The following is a 17,235-nucleotide window of genomic DNA, read 5'->3' on the forward strand; positions in this document are numbered from 1 at the left end:
GCAAGGTCCACCTAACTACGGATACGTGGACCAGTAAGCAGAGTCAGGGACGTTATATCTCCCTAACAGCACACTGGGTAAATGCAGTGGCGGCTGGCCCTGAGGCAGATAGCAGTTTGGCGCATGTCCTTCCACCACCGAGGATTGCAGGGCGCTTCAGTTTGCCTCCTGTTGCTAACTCCTCCTACTCCGCTTCCTCATCCTCTACCACCTCCTCATCTGGTCAGCGTAACACATTTACCACCAACTTCAGCACAGCCATGGGTAAACGACAGCAGGCAGTTTTAAAACTTTCCTGTTTGGGGGAAAAACCCCACACCGCGCAGGAGTTGTGGAGGGACATGGAACAACAGACCGATGATTGGTTGGCGGCAGTGAGCCTCAAGCCAGGCCTGGTGGTGTGCGATAATGGGTGAAATCTCGTAGCAGCTCTGGGCCTAGCCGGTTTGACACACATCCCTTGCCTGGCGCATGTGCTGAATTTGGTGGTGCAGAGGTTCCTTAAAAATTACCCCGATATGCCACAGCTGCTGCAGAAAGTGTGGGCGTTCTCACCCTGCTGCTGCTCGCCTGTCAGCGCTGCAGCATAACTTCGGCCTTTCCGCTCAACGCCTCATATGTGACGTGCCCACAAGGTGGAACTCCACCTTGCACATGCTGGCCAGACTGTGCGAGCAGCAGCAGGCGATAGTGGAGCTTCAGCTGCAGCATGCACGCGTGAGTCGCTCTGCGGAACAGAACCACTTCACCACCAATAACTGGGCCTCCATGCGAGACCTGTGCGCCTTTTTGCGCTTTTTCGAGTACTCCAACATGGCCAGTGCCGATGACCCTGTTCTCAGCGTTACTATCCCAGTTCTATGCCTCCTTGAAAAAACGCTTTGGGCGGTGATGGAAGAGGATGTGGCACAGGAGGAGGAGGAGGAATCGGGATCATTTCCAAGGCTTTCAGGGCAGTCATTCACAAGTGGCTCCGAGGGTGGATTCCTGCACCAACAAACGCCAGGTACACAATTGTCCAGCAAGGGCACAGTTCTGGAGGATGACAAAGTGGAGGATGAGGAACCATGTTCTCAGCAGGGTGGCACCCAGACCAGCTCATGGCCACCGCCAGCACCTCAGAAGGCAGGGTTAGCATGGCCGAAATGTGTAAAAGCTTTGTCAGCACGCCACAACAACCAGCACCACCAGCTGATATGGAACGTCTTAGCAGGAGGCAGCATTTCACCAACATGGTGGAGCAGTATGTGTGCACACGCCTACACGTACTGAATGATGGGTCTGCCCCCTTAAACTTCTGGGTCTCCAAATTGGGCACATGGCCTGAGCTTGCCCTTTACGCCTTGGAGGTGCTGGCCTGCCCTGCAGCCAGTGTAATATCTGAACGTGTATTTAGCACAGCAGGGGGCGTTATCACAGACAAGTGCAGCCGCCTGTCTAGAGCCAATGTGGACAAGCTCACGTTCAATAAAATGAACCAGGCATGGATCCCACAGGACTTGTCCGTACCTTGTGCAGAACAGACGCGTATACCGGCCTTACCCAGCCATTCTTGTACTTTTGATGTTGCTCACTCTTTTGGGGTGTACCCTAATTTAAAAAATAAATACATTAAAAACAAAAACCTGTGTTGGCTACCTCGTCTTCCTCCACCGCCGCTTCCACCTACACCGCCACCTCCACTGCCACCTCAACCTCCATATGGACCTCGTCCTCCTAGGTCAAAATTATTATTTTTTTATTTTTATGTATTTTATGTTATTTTAAGTTTATTCCCTATCCACATTTGTTTGCAGAGTACTTGCCATGCTCTTACCAACATTTTGCTGCCATTTGCAGCCCTCTATCCCTTTCCATTACTTTTTTAGAGACATTTTGGTCCCCATTGACTTTAATGGGGTTCGGGGTCAAGTTCGGGTCCCGAACCCGAACATCCAGGTGTCCGCTCAACTCTACATATGAGCATACAGACAATAGATTCTGCAATTGCAGTTCACTATGGCCATATGTGTACACATGCACACAGGAATCTGGTATACCTTAACTTGCATGTGTGCAGGAATGTGGCCATGAACTGGAATGGCACATCTATTGCCTCCTTGTTCATAAGTATACAAGTATAAGCACCTAAACAATGCATAGGAATATTAGTATAAACTTGTATTGTTTACGGGTGCTAGGAATCTCTTATTTTTGAACACAGTAATTTGCACAGCACCAGAAAAACAGCTCACGTTTACATGCTCATATTCCTAGGCATTGCTCATTATGGTGTCCCATAGCAAGCTGCTGGCTGTGGAGGCACTCAATAGGAGGGAGGGACCAGGATCAGCGAAGAGGGGCCAAGAAGAGGAGGATCCGGGACGCTCTGTGCAAAACCAACCTAAACTTTTTTAAATAACAAACATAAAACCTTACAATTACTTTAATGTTGCCAGCTACTCTGGCACCTGTGCCACTTCTTTCCCTCACACCCTGTCTCCGCCATCAGGAGTGTTGAGCAGAAGGTGCAAGAGAGGCTTCCTCAACTTCCCAGTCTTAAGCAGGTACTTCCAGCAGGAGGTATAACAGGGCTACATGGGGATACACAAGTAGATATGTGTCAGCATGTCACAAACACATGAGGGTACTCTCTGACCCCTAGTGGATATTGTATGGATGATGTGCACACAGATAAACATATATATAAAAAAAAAAAAAAAAAAAAAAAAAAAAAAAAAGACTACTTATCAATAAAGCATTTTTTTTATTATTCAGTACAGCTTAGAATATAGTTATATTAAAAACAAACAGATACAGGGTAAAAATTCACACTTTAATATAAATGTAAAATTATTCAATTGCCTCAAGCTTCCATGGGACTTGTCTTTCTGGAGACATAAAGTAGGATGCATATTGATCCCCGACATGTGCACCTTGTCTGCTTCCACACACACACCAGTCCAATGAGCTCTTACCATATTATGAAGTAATAATTCTTCAAACTCAAATCCATCCCCGCTGCCTTACACAGTTATGCAAGGCACATGCAGCTTTGACAGCACAGACCACATTTTGAATGTTCAAGATTATGGGAGCGTGCAGGACCTTTCATTTGTTTGACAAAATGCCAAATGCAAAGTCGACAACTCTACATGCTCTTGTTAACCTATAATTGAACAATCTCCTGTACACTTAGATTGTGCCCCGAATAGGGCCATAGGAGATGCTAACCCAGAGTAAAGGTATCATCCCCCACAAAAACACTGAGTAGGAGAGGTCCATTTGTGCCCGGAAGTGGACTGTTTTCCGGAAGGTCCAGACTATTGGTACGCAGCATGTGTCCAAAACAAGAATTCCCCAAAACACTAGAGTCAGTGCTGCTGCCATACGACCCAATATCAATATAACAAGAGCAATAATTAGCATCAGTCACTCATTAAAAAACAAAAGATAAATACTTATTGTAGTTAAAATAATGGCATGCGCTGCCCATGGGCTTTATGATCCTAATATTCTTCCCATCAATAGCTCCAATGCAATGGGGGGAGTTGCAGTGTTGCCAGAAAACTTTAGCGATCTTTGACCATTCTTCTGTTGTAGGCTTTTGAAACACAATTTCCTTCAACATATCCCAAATGGCAGAGCAGGTGTCACAGACTATGTAACCGGCAATACATTTTCCAACCCGAAAGGCATAGTGTAGACGTGCTAATGATTGTCCGGTTATGTATATTAGGAGTGGAGCTGCGGCGTGTGCTCCTGCAGATTATGTCCATGCCAAAAACTTGTAGTTCCTTCTGCCATTTGTGACTTTGGGGCGGTAAGCTATCATCTGTATGCATGTCATTAACCACTTCCAATACCGCGTATTGTAATGTGACAGCCGCAAGGTGGCTCTGCCATCCCAGGTGGCCGTCATATAACGTCCTCTGCTTCGGCGGGCACCCGCGATTGCTGGTCACAGAACAGGAACGTGGATCTGTGTGTGTAAACACACAGATCTATGCCCTGTCAGGGGAGAGGAGACAGATTGTGTGTTCCTTGTATATAGTAACACTGATCGGTCACCGACCCCAGTCAGTCCCCTCCCCCACAGTTAGAATCACTCCTTAGGTAACACATTTAACCCCTTGATCTCCCTTAGTGTTAACCCCTTCCCTGCCAGTGACATTTACATAGTAATCAGTGCATATTTATAGCACTGATCGCAGTACAATTGCCAATGGTCCCAAAATAGTGTCAAAAGTGTCCGATATGTCTGCCGCAATGTCACATTCAGAACAGAAAGCTTCTGAGAAGATCCTACTCAAAATGAAGATTTGGATTAGGCTGCAAGCAGACCAAGAGCCTATGGAGGGCCAAATGTCAACTCCAGCACGCTCTACCTATTCAAAACTTGTGGTAGACGAGGCGTCCACACCACCCATTTGTCCTTGTGTACCTGCAAGAGGAAACATACATGCAACAAGGAGGGCTCCTGACCCGGATGTTAACCGTATGCGAGACATTATGGCCAGTATGTTGGAAAGGATGAACACCAACAGGACTCATGTGCAAGTTGCAAGGTCTGATGGAGAAGGTACAATTAGTACTCCAAGCAGACATTTTGGCAGGTACCATCCAATAAATTGCCACTTTTATTCCGCCAACCACCACATATAGGTCCTTAGAACCTCCACCACCTTATGGTCCCTATGCAAGTCTCCCTCCGCCCCCTCTGCCAACACCACATTCTTTAACCCTTCCTCAGTTGCCAACACCACATTCGGCCACCCACCTTCCTCTGCCAACACCACCACCTTCTAATTGGCAGAATGTTCCTCAAAATTGCTCTACCTCCACCTGGTCACATTATGGCCATGCCATGAATGTGGTTATGTCACCTAATGAGCCAGTCAACTCTTCGCAAACTTACCATTGCCTCTAAAGTTTGTTTTGTATGTTAGCTCTATTTTTTTTGTTCTGATGAATAATGACTCCTTGTTGTTGCGTGTACGATTGCCTGTGTGTGACCAGGACTGGAAGTCAGAAACCTGTATCCATGCTGTTAGTTTTTCATCATGGAGTACAACTAGTTTTGGCAGTGTAGAGCTTGTTGTTTTGTCTTATTTGTTATTATTTTAAAAACATACATTTATACTTTGTTACTTTCTATATGTATATGTGAAGAGAAAAAAATATTTAAAGTTTCCAGAATATTTTATATTTAAAAAAAAATAGTTTTGTATTACTTTAAAAACGTGTGTTTGATGTTTATTTTATGCATAAAAAAAATTTAAATATTGGTTTCTTGATGTATCAGTCTTAAAAAAAATATTTACAAAAAAAATAAAAATAAAATACCTCAGTGTGATGATTAGTTGTTCCACAGTGGGTATATTGTTACAGAAATATACCCACTGTGTCCATTTGTTGCAACCGACTACTGAGTAAACCAAGTAACTCACCAAAACTGAGCGAAAATAAAAAAATTAGGGGTTTTGTGGACATAAAGAACAAATGGCAAACATCAGGATTCAAAAGAAGTTTGAATAACCTTTTTACAGACATCCTAGTGTAGTCCCAAAAAATTTCCTCATGATCACGTAGGTCACTGTACAAGACCCAAAATTGGCCTCTCTTCTCGCTCGGCAGTGTCTGCTGCCACAAAACATGCCATCTCCTCGTCACTCATCTTTGTATAGCAATTTACGCCGCACAACACAGCCAGGAACAGGAAGAACAACGAAGAAGAAGAATATTCACCCAGAAAGCAGATGAAAAAAAATGAAAAACTAAGCAACAAATGATAAAACAGATGATCATTTTTCCTATTAGCTAATTAAAAAAAAACGCCAAAAACGCCTGCAAAAAGGCCACATGGAAATGCGCCATAACATGCCTAAAAAACGCTACGCTCAGGTGTGAATGCAGCCTTAGGCTACATATACACCAGTGATTAGGACAAGTGGAGATAGTAGCAGCAGGAATCAAGAAGTTCCTGTCAAGCTGTCATTATAGTGAACAAGGCCAGTGGCCACCACTAGATGCTGAGAGCTGCAGAGGAAATCTCTTATGCCGCGTACACACGATCATGTTTCAGCATGAAAAAAAAAACGTTTTTCAGCATGTCGAAAAAACAAAGTATTCCCAACTTCATCATTAAAACGATGTTGCCTACACACAATCGGTTTTTAAAAATGATCTAGCAAAGTGCGGTGACGTACAACACGTACCATGGCACTATAAAGGGGAAGTTCCATTCGCCTTTGGGCTGCTTTAGCGGATTCCGTGTTAGTAAAAGACGATTCGCGCTTTTTTGTCTGTTACAGCGTGATGAATGTGCTTACTCCATTATGAATGGTAGTTTTACCAGAACGAGCGCTCCCGTCTCATAACTTGCTTCTGAGCATGCGCGGGTTTTTTTTTTTTTTTTTTTTTTGATACTGAGAGCACTAGATCTTTTTTATTCTCCTTTATACATATGCTCTGTGAAGTGAAAATTCACTACATCACCATCTGATCATTGGAGGTATATGTCCCATGATACTGAGAGCACTAGATCTTTTTTATTCTCCTTTATACATATGCTCTGTGAAGTGAAAATTCACTACATCACCATCTGATCATTGGAGGTATATGTCCCATGATGTGGGAAACTGCTGAGTGACCTTTTCAGGTCACACATATGAGGTTTATTTTAACAGTGAGTGCCACGACTCTGCAAGGCGATCTGCACACGCATTCAGAGGCGACTTGCAAAATGACTTCTGTATTGAAGTCAATGCAAGTCGCCCAGAAAGCTTTTTCTAAGACGGAGCTGAGTCGCTCCAATTAGAACGGTTCCATAGTACAGAACGGAGCATGACTTGTCAGGCGGCTAAGTAGCCTGATAAGTTGCCCCTGTGTGAACCAGCACTTAGAGACAGAATAACAAAAACATCCAGAAAAACACATTTCAAAAAAGTTATAAATTGATATACATTTAATGAGTGAAATAAGGATTTGACCCCTATTGCAAAACATTACTTAGTACATAGTGGCAAAACCCTTGTTGGCAATCACAGAGGTCAGATGTTTCTTGTAGTTGGCCACCAAGTTTGCACACATCTCAAGAGAGATTTTGTCCCACTCCTCTTTATAGATCCTCTCCAAGTCATTAAGGTTTCAAAGCCAACATAACTCGAACCTTCAGCTCCCTCCAGGACCTTAATGTGCTTCTTCTTGAGACACTCCTTTGCGATTGTGGCCGTGTGTTTTGGGTCATTGTCATGCTGGAATACCCATCCATGTTCAATGCCCTGGCTGAGGGAAGGTGGTTCTCACCCAAGATTTGACGGTACATGACCCCATTCATTGTGCCTTTGATGCAGTGAAGTTGTCCTGTCTCCATAGCAGAAAAACCTCCAAAGCATGTTTCCTTCCACCTCCATGTTTGACAGTGAGGATGGTATTCTTGGGGTCATAGGCAGCATTCCCTCTTCCTCCAAACACGGTGAGTTGAATTGATGCCAGAGTTCAATTTTGGTCTCATCTGACCACAACACATTCACCCAGTTCTCCTCTGAATCATTCAGATGTTCATTAGCTAACGTCAAATGGGCCTGTACATGTGCTTTCAAGAGCACGGGGGCCTTGCAGGCTCTGCAGGATGCAGTCCTTCACGACATAGTGTGACAAAATTCTCCCTTGTAGTTCTGAGCCGACTTCTTATGATCACTGAACCTCCACGAGGTGAGATCTTACATGGAGCTCCTGACCGAGGGGGATTGACAGTTATTTTGTGTTTCTTTCATTTGCAAATAAATCGCATTAACTGTTGTCACCCTCTCACCAAGCTGCTTGACGATGGTCTTGTATCCCATTCCAGCCTTGTGTAGGTCTATAATAATGTCCCTGACATCCTTGGACAGCTCTTTGGTCTTGGCCATGGTGGAGAGATTGGAATCTGATTGATTGCTTCTGTGGACAGGTGTCTTTTATACAGGCAACAAGCTGAGATTAGGAGCAATCCGTTTAAGGGCCCTTTCACACGGGGCGGATCAGTAATGATCCACCTCCATGTGTCCGTAAGCTCAGCGGGGATCACTCCGTATATCCCCGCTGAGCCGACGGCTGACAGGGCGGTCCCCGCACACTGTGCAGGGACCGCCCTGTCTTTTCTCCGCTCTCCCCAATAGGGGATCGGATGAACACGGACCGTGTGTCTGTGTTAATCCGATGACGGAAGAAAAAAAAAGGTTTTCTTCCGTCTGCATAATCGGATCTTTGCGGAGGCGGGTGATTACGGGTGTCAGCGGATGTTTATCCGCTGACACCCGCAATCACATAGGGACCAATGTATGTCCCTTTTTCATCCGCAAACGGATGGATGAAAAAGCGGACATACAGTCCGCACATGTGAAAGGGACCTAAGAAAGTGCTCTCATCTCAGCTCGTTACCTGTATAGAAGACACCTGGAACCAGAAATCTTGCTGATTGATAGGGGATCAAAATGTGTTTTTCAGGATATTTTTGCTGTTATTCTGTCTCTCACTGTTAAAATAAACCCACCATTAAAATTATAGACTGATCATTTATTTGTCAGTGGGCAAACATACAATATCAGCAGGGGTTCGAATACTTTTTCCCTCACCATACACGTGGCAATATTGCTTCACATTAATAGACCTAGCGAGAGCCTCAAAAGCCTTCTATTCTTTTCACTGGAAAGGGTACCTAAGCTACCTCACCGTTTGGAGCTCATGAATTCTAGTCAGAGCAGTAAACCTGCACATAACTAACCTCCATACAACAAACGTTCTTTTACTCAGCCTGTCACCAATGTGAAGACACGGTGAGTGTAAGCTAGTGAGAATACTTGCTTGTGATGCTCATTATTCCTGTACCGACTACCGAGCTCAGTCCCTTCACGGACAAGACACATAAAAACACGTTCCCGCCTTTCAACCTCCACTATGCTCCCCCTCCAGCCGCTGACGTCGGTGGGCTCATCTTGCAGACGTTTTGTCCAAGCCCAGCCCCTGTACTTGGGTGACGTAAGCGTACCACGTGATTCGGAGCCACCGCAGCAAAGAGCTGGCACGGAGCGCCGTACATACCGGTTGTATATACTGTCTGCTGCTACACACCGCACCACCGTGAGTTTTCCCATTCATTGTTATTTCCCGCCCTGTCACCTTATTCTCACTCCATGACACACACAGCGAGACAGTGCTGTTCTCTGTCAGTGTGCTGCACATGTTCTGAATGGTGTCATGTATGGAGTGGGCTCAGGTGGGGGAGATGCCGCTGCTGTTTAGGATGGGGGTTTGTATTGTAGTCTTACCTACATATAATAATAGACTGCCAATTGTATGAATGACAGTAGGTGGGCTACAGCCAGCGGTGCAAGGCTTCCAAAGAGAACCTGTCACCGTGCAATGAATGCTCAGGATGCAGCAGTTTGCTTGTAGTGGTGATATATGACTTGCTAAAAATGTCACAGTCTGGATTCCTGCTACAAAGCCTCCCAGTGAGTGGTAGTGATCAGCCATTCTGAATGGGCTTCTGCAATGGTGTGTGCAGAATAATGGTAGCATTAGAAAAAGCAGCTGTTCACTAGGAGGTTAGGCCATAGACACGCAATGGAGGAATAACGGTGAAAGAATTACTTTAACCTCTTCCCACCCAGCTTATTGTAAAATGACGACAAGGCAGGAGTTTTTCTAATCTTGGGTGGGCATCATATGATGTCCTGCAGGAGCGTGCCTTGTGGGTGCACAACATCACAGTCTGTCACCTGCTGTGTACAGCAGAAGACAGATTGTTGTACCAGGCTGATCCCAGTACCATGTGATCGCTGTGACCAATTGCATGCCAGTAGTACACAATGGCTTTCATTCATTGCCATTCAATTTGTATTATTGTCAGCCCTCAAATTTTCCACTCTCCTACTCACATTTTGGAAAGTGAGCGTGGGCTGCCTATGAGCAGGGGGCGAGCACCGTCAGCAGGCAGTATTGAATGGGAGCCATTCTCCCAGCAGTTGCCCCAGGGGAAGAGGTGAGCCGGCCGGATCACAGAGCAGGGATTGGCTGCTGTAACAGCTTACATTTGAATTGTCACAAAATATTCCAACTGCACACCTTCCAGGAAAATGGCCAATAAGTAAAAGGGTGCTGAAACGATCACCAGCTGGGAACCGGAAAGCAAATCATGTACACATATTCGCCAGCACACCAAGGATCATTGAAAAAACGTCCAAAAATTTAATGCATAATAGCGATCCAAAAAGCAACGTTTCAAGGTCACGCAGGACCTCTTTGTCAGGCAAAAGATCTTTTGCCTGACAAAGAGGTCCTGCGTGACCTCGAAACGTTGCTTTTTGGATCGCTATTATGCATTAAATTTTTGGACGTTTTTTCAATGATCCTTGGTGTGCTGGCGAATATGTGTACTACATTTGAATTGTCTGTTTGCGGTCACACACAGCCCCGCCTCCTGACGGGGCGCCTGTGATAGACAGAACACCGGTCCAATGCTGGGATGTGTTCTGTCTGCCACAGGTCAGGAGGCGGGGCTGTGTGCAAACATAAGCAATTCTAATATAAGCTGTTCGAGGCAGCAGACAATCCTCTTCCTCCCCTCTCTCTTCCCCTGTGATGATCTGGCTGCCTCCTCTCTTCCTCTGCACAGGTGAGGCTGCAATGGTGGGCACAGGTTCAGTCTACAATGGTGGGCACAAGTCACTCTGCATTTTTGGGCCGCCAGTGTGAAAGGGCCCTAAAACTTTGAAAAATAAAGTTGGAAGCTAATTGGTTGGCATGCACAGCTGCCTTACATTCTTTCTGCTCTAGTTTAGATAAATTCCATTGAATGTATTTACAGATTTCTACACTTGTCTTGGACACGAATATTCCCTGTAGTAGATTTGCATTAGAATTCTGTTATCTCCCATTCTTGCTGTAGTGTAGAATGTGTCAGGGTTTATCTACAGAGCAGTTTGTGTATGTTTGCTGATAAAAAAAAATGTACAAAGCCTTCACTGCTGCTTCTGTGAAATGAATGAAGCTGCCTATCAAAATCTAAATGCGTATACTTAGGACCCAGTGGCACCAAAGTGTTGCAATAATGCATCTCACATGTGCATGTTGCCTTTCATGTTGAATGGTACCACAAAGAACCTGTATTGCAAAAAAAAAAATCAGTACAGGGATTTCTATCACCTGACACCCAGGACATGTAGTTTGGTTACCTGACAGGTATTTTTCAGTGTTTAGTCCTGCTGCAGGCAAGCAGTAGGGTTTACTTGTTGGATGTACGCATTCGGGCGGCTACACTGCTGACCGAATGCTTCCATACACCCCTTTTGTATTCCAGGCTCCGCTTGGCCATCTGCGAGAACCGGATCGGCATAGCAATTGACTCCAGGTGGGGGGGAGTGGACACACATCCACTCTCCCCCCCCCCCCCCCTTCATGTTCCTGACCCAGAAGCGACATGTATGTTGTCACATTTGGGTCCCCGTTGACGGTTTCCTTGTTCGGAATGTGAATTGCATTACATTTACTAGAGCACAGAGAAAACATGCAGCGTCTTTCAGACGCTGCATGTCTCACCAAAAATGTTGACATGCAACTTTTTGTGATTTAATTTTTCTCTATAAAAATGCACTGATTACTGTGAAAATGACACTGGCAGTGAAGGGGTTAAGTGTGCCCTATGGGAGTGATTCTTACTGTGGGGGGCGTGGCTTGACCTGTGACGTCACTGATCGTCGTTCCCTATGACGGGGAACAGACGATCAGTGAGAGTCTGACTAGAAAGCACGGCGAGAGGTTTGTTTACACTTACCTCTCCCCGTTCTTCAGCTCTGTGATCCGTTCGTGGGACACCAGCAGCGATCAGGTCCTGCGAGCGCAGGCATGTAGTACCCGACCGGGTCGCGAGCGCCGTGCATGCGCGACCCACGGCTGTGCATACTAACCACTTCCCTACCTCCTCATTGTGAAATGACGGCGGCAGGGGCCCCTTCTCGATCAGGGTGGACGTCATATGACGTCCTGCGTTCCTGGCAATCTAGGGCGCGCGCCCGCGGCGACGCTCGTGACCCGGCGCGGGCGGCCGCGATTGCCGCCGGGTGCCCGCGATTGTCGGTAATCACGGTAGGAGTGTGGATCTGTGTGTGTAAACACACAGATCCACCTCCTGTCAGCGGTGAGGAGACCAATGTGTGTTCCCAGTACAGAGGAACACACATCGGTCTCCTCCCCTTGAGAGTCCCCTCCCCCTACAGTTATAACACATCTTAGGACACATATTAACCCCTTCCTTGCCCCCTAGTGGTTAACCCCTTCCCTGCCAGTCACATTTACACAGTAATCAATGCATATTTATAGCATTAATCGCTGTATAAATGTGAATGGTCACAAAAACGTGTCAAAAGTGTCCGATGTGTTCGCCGCAATGTCACGGTGACAGTAAAAAAATCGCAAATCGCCGCCAATACTAGTAAAAAAATTAATAAAATAAAAATGCCATAAATCTATCACCTATTTTGTAGACGCTATAACTTTTGCGCAAACCAATCAATATATGATTATTGCGATTTTTTTTTTTTTTTTTTTTTTTTTTTTTTTATTTTTTTTTTTTTTTTACCAAAAATATGTAGAAGAATACGTATCGGCCTAAACTGAGGAAAAAAAATGTTTTTTTTAAAAAAAAATTGTGATATTTATTAAATTAAAAGTAAAAAATATTGTGTTTTTTTAAATTGTCGCTATTCTTTTGTTTATAGCGCAAAAAATAAAAACCGCAAAGATGATCAAATACCACCAAAAGAAAGCTCTATTTGTTGGAACAAAATGATAAAAAAATTGTTTGGGTACAGTGTAGCACGACCGCGCAATTGTCATTCAAAGTGCGACAGTGCTGAAAGCTGAAAATTGGCTTGGGCAGGAAGGTGCGTAAGTGCCCGGTATGGAAGCGGTTATGGAAGAGGATGTACCTGTTCGCCAATATGCGCAGCCGTGCCATTCTGCCGACGTACATTGGCGGTCGGTAAACGGTTAAAGGAGCAGGATCAATTTATTTTTGTTTGGGTTAACAAACACTTTAAGGCCCCATGTGTTCAGAGGCAGTTGGACACTCATTCAATGTTATCTTATGTGACCATGTGTACACAGGTTAATTTACTGTCGATTTTAGGCAGTTGTGTTTATAGGCCTTTTTTTTTTTTTTTCAAAGGCAAAAAAATTAGTTCAGACACCATACGCGGTAACCCGCTTTTAGCAGCGTTTCGTTTATAGGCGTTTTTCATTTTTCCCATTGTTTTTTTAACACAAACGCGGCATCTACTGATACGCCGACGTAACTCGGAATCTAAGCCCGTCGTAAGTTTTTAAGTGTACGTTCAAACTGAGATACACTTAAACCTAGCTAAGATACGACGGCCTGCGCCGTCGTATCTTGGGGTGCAATTTTTCCGCTGGCGCTTCCGTTGATTTCGGCATAGAATATGTAAATTACTAGATACGCCGATTCACGAACGTACGCTTGCCCGTCCGTAAGCGGTACGCCGCGCAAAGATAAACCTGCCCCCTAGGTGGCGTAGCCAATGTTAAGTATGGCCGTCGTTCCCGCGTCGAAATTTGAAAAAAAAGTCGTCTGTGAATGGGGCTGGACGTAATTTACGTTCACTTCGAAACCAATGACGTCTTTGCGGCGTACTTTGGAGCAATGCACACTGGGAAATTCCACGGACGGCGCATGCGCCGTTCTGGAAAAGCGCCAATCACGTCGGGTCACCAAAAATTAACATAAAACACGCCCCCTCGTCCTCATTTGAATTACTTGCCTCTCTGACTTGCGGTGTAGCGTAAATACCATACGCTGCCGTAACAATGCGCGCCCCTACCTGAATCCGGCCCATTGGATGTAGGCTGAAATATCTGACTGCAAAAGATCACATCTCAAATACTTGCTTAAACATGAAATTTCCCTAGGGTTATTCTCTCAGAGGGAATCGACAGGGTGTCACTTGGAAAATGAAATAAGTTTATCCCCAGTCTGATCCTTCTGGGGGGCTTTGCTGGGGGCATGTGCACTCAAGGCAGCAATTTAAGCATCAAATTATTTGTCTTGCTGACATTTGCCATTTAGCTGCATTTATAGGTTGAGGTCAAATTAATCCTCTTTGTATTTACAGAATGCATTTTATCTTTCTGTTTTTCTCAGAAATCTGAATCTTAGCATTTTGCCTACCAATCCAATGTATTCATTCTGCACACTATCACTGTATGAGATTTCAAATGCATAATGAAAATCTGCCACGCTCTTTTGCTTGGCCCTCAGGCTAGTTTTCTGGATTTATATTTCATGTCTGCTGTGTTGCTTCCTCTATGCTGGGGAATAAGAGATTTGAAGCATGTGATACCATATTTGTAAGCATTTTTGCACTAGTCAGCATGTTGAAGGTGCCAACACTGTAAAAGGGAAAACCTTTGACCTCTTTGTATTTATATAGAATGTAAAACCTACACTGGTGCATGCCTTCATTGCACTATTTAATGTCACACTGGCTACTGGTGTTTCTTTGATTTACTACTAAGTCAATACAAGTCTGTTATTGATTAGTGCAAGATCAATAGTTACAAGGAAAATTGCTTGTAGGTTTAGATGGTGTTTGTGAAGATCATCTTGACATATGTTCATGATATATGATTCACTTTCTAATTTGTACTATTGTTATTTCCCAGATTACTCTTATGAACCAAGAGTGAACAAATCCATGCCCCACCGCTAAATTTTCAAAAAATAAATAAAAAAATCAAGCTTGAAAAAACATCTGTTATCTGTTTTTGGGCCTTCAGAGCTACTATTTAGTGTACCAACCCCCACAACAATTTGCAGAGCCCATGTGGTACTAAAGAATGTTGGGGTAGACCTATAAAAAGCTAAATTTATGAACTCCCTCACCAAAGGATTCAGTGGGCTCACACTGATTTTAGATGTTAAAAATATAGCAGTGTGTGCATATTATGTATTGTAGATTAATCGGTATGCTGGATCCTAGTCGGACAAATATGAGATCAGTTTTTGGGCACATTAATGATATCTGGTTTTCAATGGCAGCAAATATGGTGACTTGACACTCCAGATGAGCAAGACCTGTCAAATGTGGCTAAATGAAAGTTTGCAAAAATCTGAACATACAGTTTAATGTAATCTGGTAGTCATGTAATTGTTAGTCAATGCTGTTAAAGTTGAGAAAGATTTATCCCTGTTTCACATAGTATGCATTACAATTTGTAAACAATGGTACATAATATCTCTTCATACACTGATAAGTGATAACTACTATTAACCAATTTTGTGACAATTTCTGCATCCACCACGGAAATGGAAATTGATGCCACAGAGCTATGCTGTGGCCACTTTCATGTCCTTAAGCTGGCTATACATGGCTCAGTGTGTTTTTATTTTTTATTTTTTTTTATTTTTTTTATTCAGCCAGCTAGCTGAATAAAATCAACTGATTTTCCTAGGGCCGAAACAACTAATCGATTATGAAATCAATCGATTAATTGGCCAGTAACATAATGGGGTTAAAACAACTAAAATTAGCCCTTTATACTACAAAAAAGCTAAATCGCTAATGTAAATATTACTTTCACTGTCCCACAGTAAAAAAAAATGAACTGGGGCGGCACGACTTCGGGGGCGACTCGGCAAGTCGTCCTGAAGACGACTTCAGAGGTGACTTGCAAAATGACTTATGTATAGAAGTCAATGCAAGTCGCCCCGAGTAGCCCCCAAAGTCGTACAAGAACCTTTTTCTAAGTCGGAGCGACTTGCGTCGCTCCTATTAGAACGGTTCTGGTGAATAGAATTGGACGCGACTTGTCAGGCGGCTGAGTCGCCTGACGAGTCGCCCCAGTGTGAACCGGCTCCTACAGTAGTGGTTATTTGCGCTTTTTGTACTTATTTTTTATTTTTTTTTAACCCCTTTATGTTACTAAACATCTCAGGCCTGGGTTCACACCTCTGTTTTTTGGTGCTTATTGCAGAAACGCACTACAGTTCATGTTTTCCTATGGCATACATTCATTCACATCCATGATTTTATTTTATTTTTTTCAGCTGCTGCGTATTTGGAAAGGGCAAGGACTTTTTAACGCAAAACGGTGCTATTATGTTTTTTTTTTTTGGTTCAATATACTTCAATGGAGAAGCTACAGAAAAGCATGTAATGTGTTTTTGCGGCAATTTGTGTTTTGTAATCTGCCCAACAACATATTGGCCCAAAAAAATGTAAACTTTTTATTTCTTTAAGGCTTTTATCCGATTAATCTAAACAATAATCGGCCAACTAATCGATTATGAAAATAATCGTTGGTTGCATCCCTAGATTTTCCCCATCTACACATTTGGATAGGGAAATTCTCCCCACTGTATTGCCATTGTATTCTGACCGTGAGACTCCCCTGCCCTCAGAATACTCTGATCAGCCAATTGGCTGAATGCGTTGGACCTTCCCTATGCCAGTGTCAGCCCACAGATCTTAGAAGGTGGCCTCCTTTACGAGACCTCAGCTGGCAGCTCCCCCTTGCAGGGTTTCAGCCAGCAGCCTCCTTTTTATAAGTCCTTAGCTGGCTCACTCTCTCTTTTGCAGAGACTCTGTGAGGGGTTTCCCTTGTGGGGCCTCAGTCATACGGGACCTCAGTGGTCTCCTTTTACAGGTCGGCCTCCTGGGTGGCTTAGCCAGTGACCATGTTGGGCGGGTCCACCCCTTGGAGCATGGGCACATGCCCTTCTTGGCATGTAGGCTGGCTTCCACCATGATTTCCAGGTTTCATGTCACCATTGTTGGTTTACGGATCCTCGTATTACAAAGTATGAGGGCCATGTACTGTGTCTGTCAGACCACATTGTGGCAATAGTTCCTTCCTGCAGGTCTTGTTCCGGCCCTTCAATGCACCCGCTGATGGAGGCAAGCGCTCCTAGACCTACAAGTCCATCTGGACCGTGGAAAGTCCGAAGGTGGACTCCTAGGTCTCACTGCCAGACAACGTGGGGAGCACCAGATGCTCCCTGCAGGGCTTCGGACGGATTTAGATCCTCAAGAAGTCTGCCCTGACCGAGAGACTGCAGTATCTTAGCAGGCCTACGTGTCTCTCCAGGGTGGTCAGACTCTGGCAGGTGCAGGCTGCAGTCAGACTGCTCCTGTTCTTCTTGCGGTGTTGCATGTGGACTCTGGGTCCTCTGGTATCCGATTTCAGGCAGTCCTATGT

The 17,235-nt window shown here is 44.6% G+C and overlaps 1 protein-coding gene across 1 annotated transcript in view; it reads left to right on the top strand.

The window, feature by feature from the left end:
- Positions 1 to 8,927: 8,927 nt before the first annotated feature.
- SFXN1 (sideroflexin 1) overlaps positions 8,928 to 17,235 on the top strand; it is a 73,742-nt gene continuing 65,434 nt past the window's right edge. Inside the window, exon 1 of the mRNA XM_040344558.1 lies at positions 8,928 to 9,102. The gene's annotated coding sequence lies outside the window, so the exon portion shown is untranslated. The remainder of the gene's footprint in view (positions 9,103 to 17,235) is intronic.

The sequence above is a fragment of the Rana temporaria genome, chromosome 3 (genome assembly GCF_905171775.1).
Source record: "Rana temporaria chromosome 3, aRanTem1.1, whole genome shotgun sequence".
Classification (NCBI taxonomy): Eukaryota; Metazoa; Chordata; class Amphibia; order Anura; family Ranidae; genus Rana; species Rana temporaria.